The 22534-nt window shown below is 35.3% G+C and overlaps 1 protein-coding gene and 1 long non-coding RNA gene across 2 annotated transcripts in view; one reads left to right on the forward strand and one right to left on the reverse strand.

Moving 5' to 3' along the window:
- LOC146993561 (phosphatidylinositol-3,5-bisphosphate 3-phosphatase MTMR14-like) overlaps positions 1 to 15858 on the reverse strand; it is a 59874-nt gene extending 44016 nt beyond the window's left edge. The window contains exon 1 of the mRNA XM_085827705.1: positions 14895 to 15858. The gene's annotated coding sequence lies outside the window, so the exon portion shown is untranslated. The remainder of the gene's footprint in view (positions 1 to 14894) is intronic.
- Positions 1 to 22534, forward strand: part of LOC146993560 (uncharacterized) — an 88618-nt gene that overhangs the window by 60712 nt on the left and 5372 nt on the right. The window contains exon 2 of the long non-coding RNA XR_015044424.1: positions 1870 to 2009. This is a non-coding gene — a long non-coding RNA (uncharacterized LOC146993560). The remainder of the gene's footprint in view (positions 1 to 1869; positions 2010 to 22534) is intronic.

Here is a 22534-nt window from a genome sequence, read left to right on the forward strand (position 1 = left end):
TGAATTGCACTCAATTATACTTTATAAACGACATGTAAATATAATTTAATGTATATGTGTGGATGTGTGCGTGTGGCTTACTAGCGGCTGAGCGACAAAGTCGTTGAACTCTGGCAGGTCGATCCGGGGTTCGAATCCTGGTGAACGGGATGGCGTATTGGCGTTTTGGTGGTTTTCCCTACGTGTAACGTGCGTAAGAGTCAGTTTTGCTTAGAACGTTTTCTGCGAGGCACCCTTACCCTTACGCAAATAGCCGTTGAATGCTTTGCTATAATCAAACAAACCAGACCAAACAATAGATACACAAATAAGTAGCTTAAAAAACTGCTATATTTTATGTATACCCATAAAGCAGTATTTAAATATATATAATGATTAAAAGAAAGGAAAAGTCGGATCTTAACTGATTGTACATAATGTAATTCCTATAAAGGCCCTAACAATTCTTTCTCACTTAAAGTCGTAACCCAAAAGGAGAACAAGTAAAATTAAACTTCAGATATGTATAATACCAAAAGTACAAAATATAAAAATAAATTATATATTTACGAAACCTAACCATTTATATTGATATTACGTAAACATACGTATGGTAATGAACATTGTATAATAAAGATATTTTTCTTTGATATTTTATACCTTGTTCTATATTTTGTTCCGTTTATATATACCATATATAATTTAAGGATTCCATATTAACTACTACATATAAAACCCAAAATTGCACCAATTATGTATTTTTAGGTATTATTTAACTTCATTCTGAAGAATTTTTTGCAGTGTAGTTTGCGTTATTTTATTCATAAGTCTCAAATAAAAAAAAAATATTGTTTATATGTCATTAGAAAATTAACCAAAAAGCAGCGACCACAATGTACTTGAAAAACAGTCCTTAGACGTGAAAAGGTTGAAGGCCATTTGAATTAAGACTATTTTTTTAGATACTTCGCATACATGTAACATAGCATTCGAAATGAAAAACTCAATACTTACTACAAATTCATTCATGTAACAAATATCTGTCTTTCTACTCCTATGGCTTTAAAAAAAAAAGTTATTTGCCTTACAGTTTATCGTTCAATAATAAATTTTCACTGTACAAAATTGCATTCATTAGAAAAATGGTAAATTTACGACCTGACCGCATATAGGGTGATTTCGTAAGAATAGCTGGATTCTACCTAGCTTTGTTTCCGAAATACATCATAATTGAAAGGTACTAAACAATAACTAAAGGTGAACAAAAATGTTATTTAACTGAGCTCGGCGTTATTGTAGAGAGGGAGCTAACCTACTTCACAGTGGGTTTTTTTTTTTTTTTTTTTGTTTTTTTTTTGCGGGAAAACTAACCACTTAGAAAAAAATCTGGCAGAAGTTCAAATGCCCTCACTGTCAAAGTTGGATGAAAACCTAAAGCTTTACGAAGCCTGAAAATTTATTTTGTGTCAAATGCTGCTAAAATATGATCAAGAAATGAGAATGTAGTCGAAGTGTTTTAAGAAAGTACGATAGTGCAAATAAGTTCAAAATTAGCGCTAAGTGTTGCTTAATTTTCAATGAATTAAAAAAGTCGAGATGATAATTCAACTAAGCAGTAAGAATATCTAGATTCTACCTAGCTTTGTTTCAGAAATGGATCTCTAATTGGGTGTAAATTGTAGTCACTCCGAAGTTATATAGGTAAAGAATGAAGAGTGATGAGTTTCGGTTGGCAGTTAGTTGTTATCAGAATGACATAAAGAGAATTGTTCCATTTTTAGTAGTTGGTATGATTTGGTATAATGATGGTAAGTTAGTCTTAGGCACTAAATAATATTTTATTGAAATAATTTTGATGAAAAACAGTGAATATTCTGAAATGTTTTATAGTTCCGAGACATAACTGGGCAATCCATAAAGACACCGGAAGATAAAACTTTGGGTCCTGGCTTACATCATGGAGTGGCTTTCACAACTAAAAACTGCGTGTCGCAAATTGGGAAACAGTGAAATTCAAGTTGTTCTTCTCAGTAAGACTACCACATTGACTGCACATTAAAATTATTTGTTGAAAACATTGATTGGGATGATGAAATTAATTACTTTGTTTGTAAAATTAATTGTTATTGCATGATTTGAAGCTCTGCTACATGTATTGCCAATATACTGCTGAATAATTACTGTAAGGTAAGAAATAATAATTTAAAAGAAACGAATAAGAAAAATTATAAATTCATTAAATAATTCTTAATTTATTGTATAGGTGAATTTATTTTAAACAAATTCAAAGTTATATAATAAACAATTAGATATAGGTTGACATATCTAATAATATAGTTACATTACAGTACCATAAAGTCATTTTTCGAAATTTGCTAAATCAAGTTAATTTTTGTGTGATCTCGCGAAAGAGGCACCAATAGTAAAACGGTTTTAATATAAATATTTAAAAGCTAAGAATGACAAACTTAGTACTGATGTGGAAGAATGAACAAATGATGTTATCGAATCAGTATCTTATTACATTATAATGACTTTAAGAATGTTTCATTTTTTAATGCTGCATGTTTGTTTTACTCATGTTTGTCATCAAATAAATGTAAAGTGATAGATATTCGTTCTTTCATAAGAGCTTTTTATGGCATGATATGATTGTCATTGAGATTCATTGAGTTGGGAGGCACTGGCGTGCGATACTCTTGCCATTCGGAAAAATGTACGATACGTATCTTTCAACTTTACTTAATAAACTGTTTTTAAATATTTTGCGATCTTGCTGTTGAACCATCACAAGATAATCAAGACCAACAATTATTGAGGAATGATACAAGGTCTCCTATTACTTCAAATGGCATACCATTCACAATAAAAGAATTAACGGATATCATAAAAAGATAAAATACAAAGCACCAGGCCCAGAGAGAAAAAATCAAACATAAATATCTTCATAAATCTATAAAATAAATGCTTGCAACTAGGAACCTTTCCAAACTGCTTTAAAACACGACAACTAATCCTCTTCAGCAACCCAAAAATTCCAAACTCATAGAGGACAATATACCTACTTCTAATCATTGGGAAAATCCTTGAAAGCACAATTAGCAGGCCATCTACGTCACCATGTAAAACCATAAGCAAGATTGTGAGTGAAACCCAATTTGTATTCTTACCTAACAAGACCACCACAAATTCAGCTGACAACGCACTCGATCAAATCCAGAAAAACAAAACTTATGATTTACATTTAACATTAATTTGCCTTCATTTGAAAAAGGCATTCGAGTCTATGTGGTGGCCTGAAGTTATGCAAGCCTTCAGAGACTCGAACTACCCAAAAAGTATATTCATCATTTTACAGAATTTTTTTACAAAACAGGAAATGAGTAATTATTCATATCAACAGAATATTTGAAAAGTATCAGCAAAGAGGCTGTCCACAAGGTTCATGCCTGAGTGCGGACTTATGGAATTTAACTCCATCACCAACAACAAGTGGCCAATCGAATTAAAAGAAATAGCTTTTGCCGACGATGCTGAATTTGTCATAGCAGTACAAACCAGAATCCTCTTGGAGAAAAGTACTAACGAAATACTATGTATCTTCAATTCCCTCTGCAAAAATATGAAATTAACCATTAGCCAGGAAAAGTCTAAAGCCCTAATATTCCCAAAACCTTCTCAAAAAATGACACCCCTTCCCAAATTTGCAATAGGAGATTAAAGAAATAAAAATTATTTAAAATATCAAATTCCTTAATTTGATCATTGAAAAGAAACTTAACTGAATTAAACACTTAAAATACATTAGAAATTAAGCTTCCAAAATTGCTAACAATATTAAAAAAATCTAATGTGTACACCACATAACTTCCTTGTACGGAATATTAAATTACACGGAATGTACGGAATATTAAATTTATATTTGTTTATCATGGCGACACTCTGGCACTAGGTTCACTTAACAGCGTTATATTTCGTTCATATAACTCAGAATGCTCAAAATTTATATCATTTGAAGAATTATCTAATCGTTGCCACATGTTCTATTCAAATACTACAACAAATCTAGAACGATGTATAAAAGAAATTAAGCAAACAAAACAAAAAAGAAACAGTTTTTCACAGATGATTCAGTATTTCTCATTCAATTAATTCAGTTCTCACTTCGCGAGAAGGCAAAAATACATAAATACTCAAAATATCTGTATTAAAAACTACGAAGTAAATCTTAAACACTTATTTCCTCGAAAAAATTCCAGAAAGGATTAAGCATGATTTAATTCGCAATAATAAATGAAGGCGTAATCTTTGTTGTTGCGAAGCTAAGTTTTTCTAGATTGGCAAGAAATCCACTATCCTTCTGTTTCAAATGTAAACAAGCAATGGCCGCCATCAAAAAAATTATTAGGCTTAGCGGCACTTAAACAACTTTAAAATTGTTGATAATTCTAAACATATTGCATACAGATTTACTAAAGGCATAAAAATCTTAACCGGAAGATAAGAACAACATAATTCAATCCTTTTTAAAGCAAAAAATGCACAATTTAAAAACATATAAAAGTAAAGAAACTGATTACTGAGCCGGGTAACAGAGTAGATATATATATATAAATATATTTATATATGTTTGGTGCGGCCGACTGCAATCAAATTACGAGATGCACATCTACATGTTACAGCAGTCCTATATACAAAATTTCAACGTTCTGAGGCTACTCGTTTTTGAGTTATGCGAGATACATACGTACGTACAGACACCACGAAAAATTCTCTTCAGAATTCATTTTAAAGCAGTTTTATAATTTTTTTGGATGAAAAGAGTCTTTTATTCTGCCCTTACGTACAGATGTCACACAAAAACATCGTTAAATTGCATTCAACAAAATGGATATTTTCGTTGAAATATGCTGCCTGAAACTTTTCGTAATTACAATACTTTCCTTTTACTTCGTACGAGGAAGTAAAAATGAGAAGATTAAATTGGGGATTAAATCTGTATACTTTGTTTAATAGAGTTATTGAAAAAATTGTACTGTATGGGGCAGAGAATTGTATTCAACCTCTAATCAAAAGAAAGATATTCAGCTCCAATACAACGCCCATTCTTACTAAGCATTTAGAAAACGCTATAGAACAGCATCAAATACGGCACTATGTGTGCTGGCAGTAACAGCCCCCCTACACATTACGGCGCTAATAGAACTCATAAAAAAGCACGATTTTAAGACTCAAAAAGAACGGTTCCGTAAGAGTTCTGTTCCTGAACTGTTCCGTTCTGTAATCTTGGAACATTCCAATTATGAATCTTCTTGTTGCTTTGGTTTCGGATGATCTCTGAGTGCCCATACAGAATACACTCAGCTGTAAACCGAAAAATTAACTGAATTACAAAAGTAGAAAATTAGAAACTATTACCCGAGCGCATACACAAATGGCTCCAAAATGGAGTAGGAGTCGGATGCGAGTGCATTATTCATATTAATTTCCAAATTAAAATAATACAAAAAGCTAAACTTAAAAATCAAAATAGTATTTTCCAAGCTGAATTATCAGCAGTAAAAATGGCTGTACAATGCTGCGCCGAATTCAAGCTCAAAGAAATTCAAATATATACAGATAAATCCACGATTCTAGTTATGAAAAATATCAAACATAATTGTCCGATCAACCAAGATATCTTAAGATAGGTGGTGACAGGTGAGAGCAGGTCCGGACACCCGGACGACTTAATAGACTAATCGGGTGTCGTCCGGATCCCGCAACTATCTGAAGCTACACTCCGAAAACAATACAAGGGCAAAATATAGATTTTTCTGCCATGCGGAATTAAACATTTTCCTGGCTAGACCATATATTAACACATTGCTACAAATACTCGCTGCACTATACATTTCATAATATGCATTGCGTTGATCATTGCACTGTACTTAAGGCACATTTCCAACTCAATGCTATACTTAATACACTATATATTCTTTCCAACATATTATGCTGAATATTATCCTTGACAATTCAACATAGATTCTGAACAATGTAATTGATTAAATAAGACATAACTTAATTATATAGTACATAACTTAGTTATATAATACCGACGTAAATAAATAACTTGATACAACAGATAAATAAATTTTTGAGCAGGCGTTGTATATCTGCTATGATCGGTGATGGATGAAATGGATCATAAAGAGCGAAGATTGCTGACTGACTATCTGAGAAAATGCAAACTTCTCGGTCAACAAACTTCATAGCTGTTGTTATAGCCTGGCGCCATGCTACTGCTTCTGCTTGGAATACCGATCTATTAATTCCAAGGTATCCTTTCCATGTTTCTAAGACTTTATCACAATAATGAGAAATAAAAGCGCAGCCTGCCTCTTCGTTGATTTTTGAGCCATCAGTGAATATGCTGATGGTATGTGCACCGCCTGTGTTTCTTACCCGTATTTCCAGAGACATAGAAGTATGGGCACGAATGCCCAACCAATAACTAGCGGAATGAACTTTGAGCTGAGAATTTTTGTTCTCAAAGTCTGATGATACAAATGTAGTTCCCCTAAATGAGGCTGACTTCCTAAGAAGCATGACAGTAGCGACAGTTGCCTCTTGTAGCGCGGCTATTGGCAGAGGAGTAAGTCCAGCGAGAACCACTGCCGCTGCTGTGGCCGTTGTCCTGTATGTTTTCGCGATAGCAAGGACGAAAGGTCGTTGGATGCTGTTAAGTAAACTCGCAGTCATGGGTAAGGCCCAGATAGCTGCCCCATACAAAACTATTTTTTCTACTACTGTCTTGTAAATATTCTTGAGGATGTGGGGTCGTAATTCCCAATCTTTGCTCTCCATATTTTTTATCCTAGTCGCTATTCTTGTGGCTTTAACCCTTTGGGCTTGCAAGCGAGGAATCCAAGTGAAGTTTTCATCCAAGACGAGGTCAAGGAGTTTTAGCTCTTTGACCCTCTTGAACGTCACTCCTCTTAGCTTGATGCACGAGTTCCTTATGATAGTTTGTTTGGGTTTGTGAAATATTATGTATTTCGATTTATCCTGTGATATTTTAAATCGTTTTTCAGTGCAGAGGTTATCAAAGAGAGAGATAACCTCGTTGCAGTTTTTTTCGAATTCGTCCCTGCTGTGGCCTCGAACGATGAAAGTGGCATCATCTGCAAAGGCCAACGCGCATTCAGTATAGAATTAAATGTGACATTCCAGAGATCTGGTCCAGCGCATGACCCCTGTGTACGGCAAGCCCGGACATGGCAAGCCATAGATGTTTGTAAATGTACAGTGTCGGTGCGGCAAGGCGGCATTCTAAATATGCGGCGAGTCGAAAATTCAATTGTGTTGTTTGGGGGAAGGGGAGAGGAGTGGGAGACCCTGGGACCCGTCTCCCCAGGGTGCTTTCCATCGAAATTGGGGCGGAACAGAGCAAAATCGCACTGTCACCTGTAAGGTGCTCAAGCCTGTTGCAAAGGCCAGGCGTTAACTAGCGTTCCTTACCACAAGGTATTTCGTCGGCTTGGGCTTTGATGTTACGGCAACTGAGCATAAGTAACAACAATAGGGGGAGAGCTTTCAAGTGATACCTGGGAACAGACTGTTTCTCGGGTTTATTGTGAGAACATGTCCTTAATTTTTTGAAGCCAGCATATGACAAAAACGGCCAAAATGAAAGACTCTTGAAGTCCACTAGAATTTCCACTTTTAGTAAACGATTTTATATTATAGCCATATGTCAAATTTTCTCGTAAATACAAAAAGAGTGAGTTGGTTGAGGGTAAGAATTAATACTTTTCTTGCGCACTACACCAATTATTGTTTTAAAGCTTGGTTATGCAATTAATTTATTTACATAAATCTTATGATAATGGTTTATCTCGAATAAAAGTTAAAAAAAAGGTTAAAATCATATCTTCTCTTCCTTGCTTTCTATTCATGTTTCCTATTTCTTTCACAGCTTTTTCACTTTTTCTCGTTTGTCAGACTGAAATAGTTTATAACTCTGACGCGCATTAATATCAATACTAGTGTCCGTGTACATAATTTTATGCTAATGAAATCTTATTCGAATATCTATGCAGTTAATATTTATATTTAATTTTTTTGTTTTACTTCAATATATGGTAAAGTTTATCCGCACAAGTGTTATGTATAAACTACTATTTTTTTATTATTTTAAAAGCACTTTCATGCATTAAAGCTTTTCTCAGCATCAAAGTGTATGAAAATTAAAAAATGAAACGGCGTGGCGATTCAGTATCGGCGATTACAATGAAAAGCCGAAGAAAACAAATCTTATTTAATCTAAAAACCTAAGTAAGGCAGAGTACATTCTTTCTTATGATCTAAAGACCTCATTTTAAACACATGCAAGTTAATTTGCATTCTGGCATAGAAACGGAAAAAAAAAAAAAAAAAAAAATGACAGCAAGGTCTAAGGTCTAAATCATAAAATAACTAGTTAATTATCATACAGGAACTCTAAGACTTACCTAAATAGAAAAAATAATATAAATCATGTATTAAATTTATATTATTATTTCTTCTCTAAACCAATAACTGAGAGATTAAAATGTTTCTAGCAAAAGTTAAGAACTGCAGTATAGTTAGGCATTTCTGGAGAACATTAATATCATATTTTGTTTTACGAAGCAAAATTAGTTGTGCATTGATTTAAACAAAAACATGAAGTGTAATTTAATTCACTTCTAAATTATCGCTTGCTAAATTTCCTAATTTTTTATTTACATTTTTGAAAGCTGTCAAAGATGAAAAGAGCGATTTCTAGTCCAGATATTGTTTTCCTTATAGGCTCGCGAAGTTTACATACTGTTTGTTCATACGTCGATTATATCAAAGGCAGAGAGCGCTGTCTACCTAGTGAAAAGAATGGCCTCTGAAAGAAAAGTTGCTGCGCACCTTCACGAATGCGCATTATTTTGTATCTAATAGGACTTTACACAAAGATTTGAAAATTGAAACTGTCATAGAGCATCTTCATCGCCTAAACTCCAGCTTTTTCCAGAAAGCAGTTACATGCTCTCACATGACAAAATTACATGTATTTGACTACATTCCACTACCGGAAGATAAAGAGTTACGACCGCTGGCAGCCCACCTAGCCAGAGATCTGAACTTTCCTACATAAAGTAGAACATTTCTGTATATAGTTGTACATATTGTATATAGCTTTTATGAATACTTTTCTTATTATTTCATCGAAACTTCTATATGATTTCTGATCTTCCAAACTGCATTTTTGTCACTGTAACTCTATATTTGCAAATGTATGCCTTTGAGAGTTTGTATTCTTACAAACTCGTTCTGTCATGTAGTATACTTTCACAGTATCTTATCTTAAAATCTCATTATTGCTTTACCTTGCACAGCTCCGTCTGCGGCGCGTCTTCTTGTCTGGCCTAATTCCTAGGCTTCCGGCATCTTGCTCGCCCCCCTTCTGCCTCACCTCATTCTCTTAACTCCTACCACGTCAGACTTCTTACCATCATGTGCCTACTGGCTCTCCTATAAGCTGGAAACAGCGCGCTTCACGCGCTACTCCAGCCATACTTATTTGGATCGGATCGGATTCGTATTGACTTACATAGAAAAAAAAAAAAAAAATGTTAATGCAATTTAGATCAGACCATTATCTCGGTTTCGTACCTAGGATGAACTACTGCTGTACAGGGCTAATCAATTTGGCCACTTGGGTGGGAATTTACTGTATTGATGAAACTGCCTTAATTTTAGCTCGCGTAGATGATAGGTAATGGAATATTAAGAGTAAATAAATGATTTAAACTTATGTTTAGATAAGAAATGAACGTAAAGAAAAATGTAAAATAAATTGCTTATAATTTTAAGAAACAATACAGAATATATTCTTTTAAAGAAGGCATAAAATACTTAATGATATTATTAAACTTTTCTTCTTAATTTATTAAACGATTTACTCTATTCATACGACTTTTTATTTATAAACTAGAATATTAAAAATCTTATAAAATGGAGAAGAAACCTTTAAATGGGGCTCAAAAAAGAAAGAAGAAAAAAGAATTATGCGATGCTTTTTGAATGGGCAATGAAGAAAATTTCCCAAAACTACCATGAGAACAAATTATTCTTTTTATTTTAATGTAAAATCTCTCCTGGTATTTCATACCTGGATTTGTTTTCTTCTGATATATTGCTTTAATTTCTTGGACATATTTTAATATGCATGTATATATACGTTCTTACAGATATCACAAAAAATATTCTAGGCCGCATATGTACGGCCTTGCCGCTTGAGGGTTTTAAATGGGGCATCAGACTGTTCGAATATAATTTTAAGAATTATTAAAAACGTACCAGAAAATATTTTAACTGAAATCACTGAAGAAGGCGAACTATCAGAAAATATTTCAGCTACAGTGATGAAATGCCAGACAATATTCCAACCTCTTTTAGAGATGTAAAATATGAAAGATATCCATCCAATTTTGGTCATTATCCAGAAGTTCTTACAGAGGATAAGAAAGGATTTATATAAAATTTTGGCCTTTGTAGATTAAAAGATGCCAAATCTCCCCAAAATAAAGACAGCAGATCATTTTCTTCTGTTCATTATACAATGATTAATAACACCGTTTTAAAGACAGATTTTACTTCTTATTCACTTGAACTCAACACAGACTATTGCAAACCATGTTGGTTAATTTCAAATAAGGGCAGATGTGATCGACAGGAATACAGGACTGGGAAATATTACCCATACTGGGGTGGGGAAAGCGCGAGAGAAGTTTTTATCATATCGCAAGCTGTAAGCAAATAACTGTAAAGGTGAAATTTGGGAAAAATCTGTAAAAGATGAAATCAATTTCAGTTAATTTTAGAGATATTAAATCCAGATAACTTTAGCAAAAATAACAATGGTTACATACATAGCGAGTTTTTTATCTGCTGTCACATTATTGGAAGAATATGACATTGCAATGAATAACATTATAAAAATGCTCTCAAGCGCTGTTAAATATTTGAATTCTACATCATAAAATGAGTTAATTGATTGTTTAAGTAGTATTTGTTTGAAAACAAAGCTTTTGAATGAAATTAAAATTTTCTTCTTTATTTCTTTGTACGAATATCGCATATAAAGTAATCGTAATCGCAAAAAACTTCAGTTATCATATTTCAATGGAAATATCCATTTTGACCATTCCCGAATCCATCTGGGGCTCACCAGCGGCCGAGCGGTAAAGTCGCTGAACGCTGGTAGTTCGGTCCGAGGCTCGAATCCCCTGAATAGCGCGGCTGCATGGGTCTTCGTAGTTTTTCCCCATGTGTAACGTGTTTTCGAGCCAGTTTCCCTTAGAAAGACCTCCATGAAGGCTCCCTTTCCCTAGGAAAATAGCCCTCGAGACTTTGCCGTAATTGCATAAACCAAACCGAATCCACTTTGTTTTTTTTTTTTGGAGGGGAGGCGGTGACATCTGTACGTACAGACACAATAAAGGACTCTTTTTCCAAAACGGATTCAAAAGGGATTTTTTCTCGACGTTTGTACGTTTGCATGTACGTACATATGCATACTTGCATCGCATAACCCAAAAACGATTAGCCGTAGAGCGTTGAAATTTTTCACATGGGGCTGCTATAATATCCATTTGTGAACTTCTCTTTTTTTATTGCAATTGGCAGTGTACATATACATATATATCGACCACCTTACCCGGCATTTATTTTCACAATCGTTGGTAAATTATTATTTTCCCATATATGACTATTATTTTCACAATAGTCATATCTTCCCATTACAGAAGTGTTTTAAAAGCAAAAAATGCTTTGGCTATGTCAAATAAAAAAAAAAAAAAAAAAAAAAAAACTTAATTTTCGACAAATAGCGAAATTTAACTTTTTATTCAGTCTACCAGTTCCTATACTTGGGAAAGTTTTTTAGTCGTTATGAAAAATAAATTAGAAGAAGTTTGCCTCCCGTACGACAAAAATTAGCCGGGATATTTAATTCATAATTTGCAATTTTTGATGTGATTTGAACTTAACTTGAGGGATCGGGTAATTAAGTTAAAATTTTTCAAGGAAATAACTTTAAATGAAATGCTGCAAAAAAGTATAATTTAATAGGCGATACAAGAAAGTCATGTGTCTCCATATTAGATATTTAACTGTTCAACCTGATCTAATAAAAACTATTATCAAAATGTTGGTTTCTGGAAACCTCGATTTTTTTTCGGGGGGCGGTTAGTACTGTAAATTTATCGGGGCGGGGACAAGAGATTTTTTGCATAGGGGCCCTAGAGTTCTAGTTATGCCACTGTTGAGAGGGTTCATTTACTTACAAAAAAGATTTACATAATGTCGAAAAATCTTTCAATTTGCCATCTAATTATGTGAAACATGAAAATGATTGGGTCAGTGAAAATATTTGGGTATGTGAAATGCAAAGTTCTGAAAATCCATGCATTTTATTTTATGAAACCCAGGGATCAACATGTACACAATATTCATTTTTAAAAGAAAAGGATTTTGTTTTGATAATTATAACAGAAGCCCTAGGGGAGATACTAAAAATGCATTGATGGTACACATGGTGGTGAATGGATACGGATTACAACTAATAACTTTACTTACAATAGATGATTTGCGGCAAGGATTCCTGTGTGCTTTTTAAATTTCTAATCGATGTGACCAATCAGTGCTATCAATTTTTTTCATGTACTAAAGAAAAAGTTGGGCAAATACAACCACAAATATTTATGTCTGATATGGCTGAATCTTTTTTTAATGCTTGGAAATCTGAAATGGGTTTATCATAGAAACGTCTTTTTTGTGCATGGCATATTGATAGAGCCTGGAGGAAAAAAAAAAAAAAGTGCTGAAAAAACAGTCAAAAACATATAAAATTATTAGATCTCTCTTAAAAGAACAAGACATTCATACTTTTCATACACTGACAGAAGCAGCAATAAAATTACTTAATCCTGACACTATTGAATTTGCAAATTAACACTACTGAACTTTGAAACATATTATTTACAAAATACATCTGGGTGGGCATACTGTCACAGTGGTATTAACCCAAACACGCACATCGAACGAATCACTGAACATTAAAATATGTTTATGTTCATGGAAAAAAAATTACTTAATCCTGACACTATTGAATTTGCAAATTAACACTACTGAACTTTGAAACATATTATTTACAAAATACATCCGGCTGGGCATACTGTCACAGTGGTATTAACCCAAACACGCACATCGAACGAATCACTGAACATTAAAATAAGTTTATGTTCATGGGAAAAAAGTTAAAGAGATTAGATAAGGTCATATCTCACATGGTATTGTGAGATTCGTAACAGATAAAATCACTGATCACTTAATTACAGCAAATAAAGATAAAGTGATAAGTAAGATATGTGATTTAAGAATCAGACATAAAACAAGTGAAATACTGTCTTTACAAGAATAGAGAATGAGAATGGGTGGTCTCTTTCAGCAACATATAGTACAGAACTCTAAACTATACACGAAAATATCAAAATTTGTGCATGTCACACACAGTGCACTGAGTGTAATATATGCGTTCACCGATATATATGGAGCTGTATAGATTCATCGGTGGATTATGTGCAAACATATGCATTACTTACATCAGCACACTAGAAATACTACTACTTATACAGATACTGCAACTATAATACATAATGAATTCTCCACTTATTATAGATGATGAAAATGAATTAATTTTGAATAAAGTAGCCAAAAAGAATCACAGACCCTGTCACTGGAACACAGAAAGAATTAGCTAAAACAAACATGCTTAGAATTAGTCGATTCCTTTAAATCTGACAAACAATGTGATGAATTACACAAGATTCTAAAATCAGCACTATCACAACTAGAAGCTGTTGATATGTTAAATACACAAGAAATACATTTCCCAACTGCTAATAAAGATAATAAAAATATAACCTAATAAAAATATAATACCCCAAACCTGTCACCTAATAAAAATATAATACCTCAAAGATTCTCAAATACAAAAAGAAAAAGGAAGCTGACCAAAACTTCTACAGTAACTTCACAGAATGAAGACAATAATACAATACAAAAAATTATTTTGGATCACAAAAATTTTATCTACAGTCCCACTGAAGAATCTTAACACATCTAATATATATTTTAACAATAGTTATTAGTACCAATTCACAATTCTTTTTGTCCATCTTTATCATCTAAAATATCTTCCTTCAACTGCCTGTGAGTGTTTTACATTTTTTATGCACCAAACGATACTTTTTTCTTATTTATATAATACTTTGTCTCTCTCTCTCATTCTTCAGAACTTCTCTTTAATAATAATTACAACTCTGATCCCTTAAATGATGAGGAACAATACATGATGCAGAAGGTCAGAACTGGGTCTTGAACCTTTATCTCTGATGCTCATGATAGGTTGAATTATTCTGTAATTATTGAGAATTGTTCCTCTTCTTTGCCTTACTGCCTTTTTTGTTTCACAAGGCCAACAATATCAAATATTATCTATACAATCAATCATTCTTTGACTTTTATACTGTTCAGCCAATAGATTATTACCAATAGTTTTAATGCACATAAATATATTTTGGTGGCATTGAATCATTCCCAAATTTGAACTGCAGTATTTCTCTGCTATTTAATACTTGTCAAGTTTCAACCACATATACATTAACATGTTGTGCACTGGCCATTTTATTATGTGTAGAATCGTTTAAAATTAACTGAACATTGTAACAATCTCATCACAATTTAAAAATCACATCACAGTTTTGTGAATTGCCACATTTTTATTTTGCGGTTTTAATTATTAATAACATTAATAATAGACACCTTAAGTTTTTTATATACTAACTAGCTTTACATACCTTTAATAAGGCTTAGTTCTACATTATGTACATTCGAAATTTATGCCAATCAGTCCTCCACCTCACTCATATTGATGTCAGCATAACTTTGGACCATGATGTATAAATGAATAAATGAATAAATCAGGAATTCTTCCTTTATATATCGATTTATAATAAATCATCTGAACAATAAGGTGCAAAAGGGAAAACATAAATCAAAATAATATATTATTTGATAGGAAATAACCCATAATCAATATCTAACATGGGAAGCACTTCCGCTGGCAACCCGGTAAATGTAAACATCGCGAACTTTGGCGATAATAGTTCAAACCTGGTAACCCAGCAGATTCTGCCTATTCGCTTGTTCGAAGGTTGCAACCATTCCTCTTGCGTTCATGTTGTTGAATTATCACTGTTTGCAGATTTATATTATTCTTCTCTTATTATTATTATTTTTTTATTATTTTCCACGTTATTTTTTTAAAAAATTTTAACAACGAATAGAAAGAAATATTTTCGTATAATTAAACAAGTTTTCGTAGATACATGCCGGTTTTCCTTCGTCAGTTCGGGATGAAAGAAAGAAAATATGGCGGGAGGGGTGAATGCTAATTTGTAACACGGAATGTACATGTGCATAAGAAAAATATTGTAGAAAAATAATAAAAGAAATTGATATACACTGAGTAATGCGCACCAAGTTCGCAACATAATAATAGCTTGGCGCCGGTGTCAGCTGATTCTTTCTGCGTGCCGCGCTCCTTGACATAAACACGCTGCGCGTGAATCTGCGCAAATGATCAAATGATCAGGGAGGAATCAGGAGGAAACTAGTATCCGAGGGGCTACGCTTGTTTCAAAGTCTGTTGAAGAGGGAAGCACGGCCAACTGGAGAATACTTCATTCCCTAAGGTCACGGATACTTAGATACTTAATTTGTTTGATACTGGGCTTCTACTGCACAGGGGCAGTACTTCCCAGTAGCATGAAAGAGATCCCGAGGGAACCTGGCATTAATGGGAAATCAAGTAGATCCTGAAGCAGGAAATCTTGAGAGGATGCTAGGGAGAGAAAAAAGCGATGTGAATTTCAGCAGGTGTCGCCATCTGGTGGTGGCGAATGTGGTGACAGAGTCAGGGTAATCTGCAAGAGATGTAAAATAAAAATTTTTTAACTTTTATGCAGGTCCTTATAATGTGCGTGCAAGGTGTGATGCTTCTTTGGCGAAATGAAGCAACTCCAATGATGGAACACAGCAATAACTTTTATTTAACACTAAAAAAAATGGCGATATACAAACAAAAAGAGAAAACATATTCTATCATTTAAAAATAAATTACATTCTTCGTGCGAGAGTCGCACGAGGCACTCGAGTCTGGTTTCAAATATTGCCATTCACAAATACCTTAATGTTCATCTATTTAAATTATTTAATCTACAAGATTTTAATATTATTTAAAGCTTTTACAAAGGGAGTTGCGTAATTTTCGCAAATATTTTACGGCTGGGTATCGAACTGCAAGGTCACGGACAACCCCTGCTCTGCTACTTAAATGGGGAGGGAAGGCAGTCTTTGGCAGACATTCGACTGCTTGCTCCTGAGCGTGAAGGTGCTCGTCCCCTCGCTCTGCGTTTTCGCTGTTCTGCAGTATTAACCTCTCGTTTTTCTGAGTTTGACTATTTTGACTGAGAAACTGCTGTGCTTTCTCGATTGTGCATTCAGGTCAGCATGCAAACCACTATGTTTAGTATGCTGTAAAACGACCTTCTTTTACCCTGTGCTTTTTATGCATAGACTTTCTGCATCTCACTACTTCATCAACCGGCATCATGGAACGTTTCCTGGACTTCATTGCAGCTGAGTTTACTCAGCTGGAACTCCGTCAAGAAGACAAAGGTTTCCTTACCCCTGAAGAAACAAGAGACCTGAATTTGTTCAAAAAATTCCGAGCTCTTGCTGACCAGGAATTTGTGAACTCCAGAACACAGGACGACCGTGCTAAGACCAAAACTGATGACAACCCTGGCTTCCCGCCTCTCCCAAAGATCAACGCTCGACGTGCTGAGAGTCCCGCCAGATCGGATGAGGACTTTACAAAATACAAGGCTTTAGATGTTAGCTCTGACTCCGATGGAGAACCCAAAGGAGACAGAACCAGACGCACCAGAAAACCTGCGAAAAAAGCTGTTGCACCCCTGGCTGCTGCGACTGGCACCCCTGGCTGCTGCTCCTGAAATTCCAAAGACTCACCCTGTTGCTGATCTCACTCCGAAACAGAATATGGACACAGACCCCGCCCCAGTGCAGACACCTCCAACCAATCAGAACGCTCCGATCAACAGTGCGAGAAAACTGCCGCCGATTATAATCAAAGACAGCAGATTCACATGGAATGACTTAAAAACGCTGTTTAATAATAAGAATTTTTCTCTGCACGATTTCTATGGAGAAAACATGAAGGGCGGAATCAAGATTAAAGTGAAATTGCCCACCATTTATCGGGAAATGGTAAAAGTGTTAGAAGAAGAAGGCATCAGGTATCACTGCTATGCGCTTCCCGAATCTAAACATATAAAAGCTGTGATACGTAACCTCCCGTCTTACATGGAACCTGAGGAAATTATGATGGATCTAAAAGAACATGGACTCGACGTCGTGCGGATCAACCAACTCACTATCAGGCGTAACGGAGAAGTTATTAAGCTTCCCCTGTTTCTCGTTACTCTCACCCGCAAGGAGAAAAACAGGGAGATACACCAGTTAAAATTTGTGCTGGGAATGAAGATTAGTGTTGAGAGATACCGTGGCCGTAAGGGACCCTTGCAGTGTTATCGCTGTCAAGGGTTCCATCACGCCCAATCGCACTGCAATCACGAACCACGTTGTGTTCGTTGCGGTGAACCTCATGAATCATTTAACTGTGACAAGGATAAGGCAACTCCGCGTTAATGTGCCAACTGTCATGAGATAGGTCATACAGCTAACTACAGATTATGTGTGCGTTTTCCAAAACCAAAAACCACTCCGGCTGTGAAAACGTTCTCTGATCGGGTAGTGCATAATAAAACTTATGCACAAGCTTTAAACACCGGCCTCGCTCCTGAATTTCTAACTGAAGCAAAACAAGTTGCAGCTGAGCTACGTATGCTTGTCTCTGCTCTAAAAGAAACTGGATTTACTCTGATGGCAAAATCAAACGTATCTCAAGATCATACTCCTGCAGCCCCTGTTAATGGCTAATTACATGAAAAAGTGTACTCCCGTACAAATAAAGATATGGAATGCCTGCGGGCTACCCACCAAAATTATTGAACTGCACCATTTTTTAAGTGAGCATGATATTGACATGGCAATCATATCAGAGACTCATGCAAAACCATGACAAGGCCTGAGAATTGCAAATTATAATTCATACCGCTGTGATAGACTTTCACACAAAGGGGGTGGTTTCGCAATATATGTGAAACGTAATTATGCATCTTGTCTTATATCTGATTCAAGAAATTTTAATTGTGAGAAAACTACTGTGTGTGTCACTCTTCCTGTGTTTAATAACATCAATTTTTGTACTGTGTATAACCCTCCAACGAATAGACTATGTGATAATTTTCTAAATAGCATTCTACCGGATGACATACCTACCCTTGCTGCCGGGGACTTTAATGCTAAGCATATAGACTGGAACTGTCGTCGAACAAATCTAAATGGTAAAATTCTCCATGAATATATTTTACAGCATCCGGTGGCGCTACATGCCCCACCAGAATACACGCGTCTTCATAATAGAATTGAATTTTCTGATATACTAGACATTGCAGTCACTACAACGACTATCCCCGTTGCAATGGAAGTATTTCATGAATTGTCCTCTGACCACCTCCCCGTAATCGCAACATTAGGAGTGACAAAAACTTCTGAGTTCTCTACTAAGCGAATTACGAATTGGAATCTCTTCAGCAATATCATGAAAAATTCACCTCCTCGACTGCAAAATCTCAATACCAAACAAGGCATAAACACCGTAATTAATGCCTTAAGTGAAAGCATTCAAGGTGCAATTAAGGAAGCCAGTACTGAAATTACTAATCGTGATAAGGCTTTCAGACTGCCCCTTAATATACGACAGCTTATGAGAGAGCGAAATAGACTCAGGAAATGTTATCATTTAACGTGGGACCCGGCACTTAAACGTGAAATAAATCGTAAAAATAAGCAAATTCAGAAGGCCATTAAAACCTTCAAAGAAGAACTATGGGATGATAAAATGTTAAATCTGGATTCTAGAGAAGGTACATTTTGGTCTTTAATCAAAAATTTTAAAACTTCCTTCACAAGTAATCGACCCCTCTATGACAGAGGTAATATTGCCATCTCCAATCAGGAAAAGGCAGAAATCTTCTCAGCACACCTCCAAGAACAGTTTTCGCCAAATGATTGGCCAAATGACTCTGATTTCGAATTAAAGACCCTCCTACAAGTGAGGGATTGGCTCAACGCCCCTTCAGTCAGACTTCCGATTAAATATGCCACTCCTACTGAAACGACTAATATTATCAAACACCTGAGACAAAAGAAATCTCCAGGAATTGATGAAATCAGCAATACAGCAATTAAAAATTTGCCGCCTAACATCATCTGCAGCCTGACAAGTATTTTTAATGCTTGTCTTGCTCTTTTTTACTTTCCAACACCTTGGAAAATTGCTAAAATTATTTTACTACCTAAACCGGCTAAAGATCACACCCGACCAGACGGATATCGTCCTATTAGTCTACTGCCGGGCTTAGGCAAAATTTTTGAGAGAATTATCCTGAATAGACTGAAACCATATTTTCAGCATCTTCCGCCGGAACAATTTGGGTTCCGTGCTCACCTCTCAACAACGAAGCAACTTGTCCGAATAACCGAATTCGCTGGTGCAGCTCTGCACCGCAAACTTAATGTTGCTATACTCATGCTAGACGTGGCGAAAGCATTCGACCGCGTCTGGCATGAGGGCTTAATTGCTAAATTAATTGACCTTCAACTGGACAGAGAACTCATTCTGCTAATCCATTCTTTTATCAGGGATCGGACATTCAGAGTCTCGGTAAAAAATGAATTATCCAGCACTAAAATAATGACTAGCGGTGTTCCACAGGGTTCTGTGACTGGCCCTATACTCTATCTATTCTACGTTTCAGACTTTCCGAGATTGCATTTAAATCATAATTCTATGTTAGCCTGTTATGCATACGACACTGCCCTGGCAGTGAAGTCTGCTAACATCAATCATGCTATTCGGAAACTCCAAGACACTATTCCCTCCCTAGAACAATGGTGTGGATATTGGAAGATACGAATTAACGCTCAAAAATCGCAACTCCTACTCATAAGGAAAAGGAAGAAAAATGTTCCGATCAGGCAAAGTGTTTATCTTTTTAACGAGGCTGTGCCTATCGTGAAACAAGCCAAATATCTGGGCATCACCATCAACGACAAGCTCACATGGCAGCATCACATCCAACAAATCAGGGATAAAGCGATTAAAGTCATGAAATGTTTATATCCTATGATAGGGAAATATTCAAAATTTCCGTTGGACAAAAAACGACTTATTTATCTAGCCACAATCCGACCCATCATCACGTACGCTTCGCCAGGATGGACTACCGCTACGAAGGGTGAAATCCAAAAATTACAAGTTGTGCAAAACTAATTTTTAAGAATTATCACAAATGCACACCCGTATGTGAAGAACAAACGTCTCCATGAAGATTTAAAAATGGATACAATAGTGGAATATTTAAGAAGACCTAACACGGCATTTTATGACGCCGCTAAGGAGTGCCAACATATGGACATTTTTAACCTATTTCACTATGAAATTTTACACGAGGACAGGCACCTCCGTCCATATGCCGCTTTTCTACTCAGTGGAAACCAGGGTTTTCCAACATAATTTGTGTTTTTAAGTATGTAGTACTCTGAAAAACTTATTTGACTTGTAAATAATGATGTTTAGAAATCTTAGCCGGATGATGTGACACACACAGCCACGCCCACAAAATATTACTTATATTTTTCCTGTATATACTATTTTACTTTTTGGAATCGTATTTTATTTTCTGCATTTATGACTGCAACACACACCTTTTATGAACTGATTTAGTACTATTTTATGTATAACTATTGCAAAACTTCAGATTTACAGCGCTACGATGCCTGGATACCTCATCGCCAACCAGATGTCTTATTGCTCATCACGTGACATTGGTCACACCCCCTGCATCTGCTATCCTGTCTCCACGAGAACTACGTTCGGCATTTCCTTACCTGCAGCGCTCCTAGAAGCACCAAAGTTCGATAGCCGGAACACAACCTGCGATTTTGCAGGTTAATCGCGGCAAATAAAGCAAGTTGGAGTTGGAGTTCTTTGGCAGAGCCGACGCTACGGAATTAGGCAGAGTGAAACATGAAGAAGAAAGAATGAATAAAAAACTTAATAACTCTGATGCTATTGACGCTACTGTCAAGTATAGTACATCAAACTAAAGGAAATTCAAAGACCTACCTTTGCAGATGAGAATGAAGCCGATATTCTTGAAAGTACCAGAGTTATTGAAGAATCAATCCAGGAAAATGTCGCAAAAGTAGAGCTTGTTTCAAAGTTTGTAGAAGAGGGGAGCACGGCCAACTGGAGAATACTTGATTCCTGACGGACAACCCCTGCTCCGCTACTTAAATGGGGAGGGGAGGAAGAGCCGACACTACGGAATTAGGCAGGGGGATCATGAAGTTTAAGAAGAAAGAATGAATGAAAAAGGTACTATTCCGTTTTGAGGACTAAAAAAAAAAAAGTATGCCCAAAAGCGCCAAATCTAGCGTACGCGCTGATTTCAGATTGCGTAAGTTTAGATAGTTCTATATTTTTTACGCCATTGAAATACTAGTTTAATTTTTAAATCCTTTTTTGATATCCTATGGATATAACAATTTGGGGAATTGCCCATGACGAAGAGTCTGCAATAGAATTTTGGGGAAAGTGCAGAATCATCCACTGCTTGACGCGTTTTTAAGAATTGCACATACTCGGTATCCATGTAAAATCGACCTATTTTCACTTCCAAAAAAATCCCAAAATTGCACAAAAATATCACTGCGCACACCTTTGACTTTATCTATGTACACATCGACCTTTTTTCACTTAAAAAGTAAAAGAAAATTGACAAAAATCCAATTGTTTTTACCCTTGTAAAAAGCGGCAAACAAATAAGTGGACGATTCTGCACTTTACCGATAATTTTTTCAAAGAAAAGGCATCATTCATTATAGAAAATTATGTTTGAACAACCAACGAGATGAAATTATGCTTTAGCGATAACTCGGTAGCGAAATAGCGATGCAGGCATCCATTCAGTTATGTTTAGCAATTTTTATATAAATTATAATAATGATCTGAAATAGTTATTTACTCTTATGCTTGCATTCAGTCATGTTTAGCCTTTTTTATATAAATTATAATAATAAAAATGTATTATATGAAATTAACCTTTCATTCTATATTAAAACATCAATCTTAGATAGTTATTTACTATTATACTTCCTTTCTTGCATTAGGGTTGCCGCAATTATTTTTGGCAGCACTGGCATCAACAATAGTTTAGCGATTTTT

This window comes from Stegodyphus dumicola, chromosome 12, assembly GCF_044657685.1.
Source record: "Stegodyphus dumicola isolate Sdum_Otavi_A_Nest chromosome 12, ASM4465768v1".
Lineage (NCBI taxonomy): Eukaryota > Metazoa > Arthropoda > Arachnida > Araneae > Eresidae > Stegodyphus > Stegodyphus dumicola.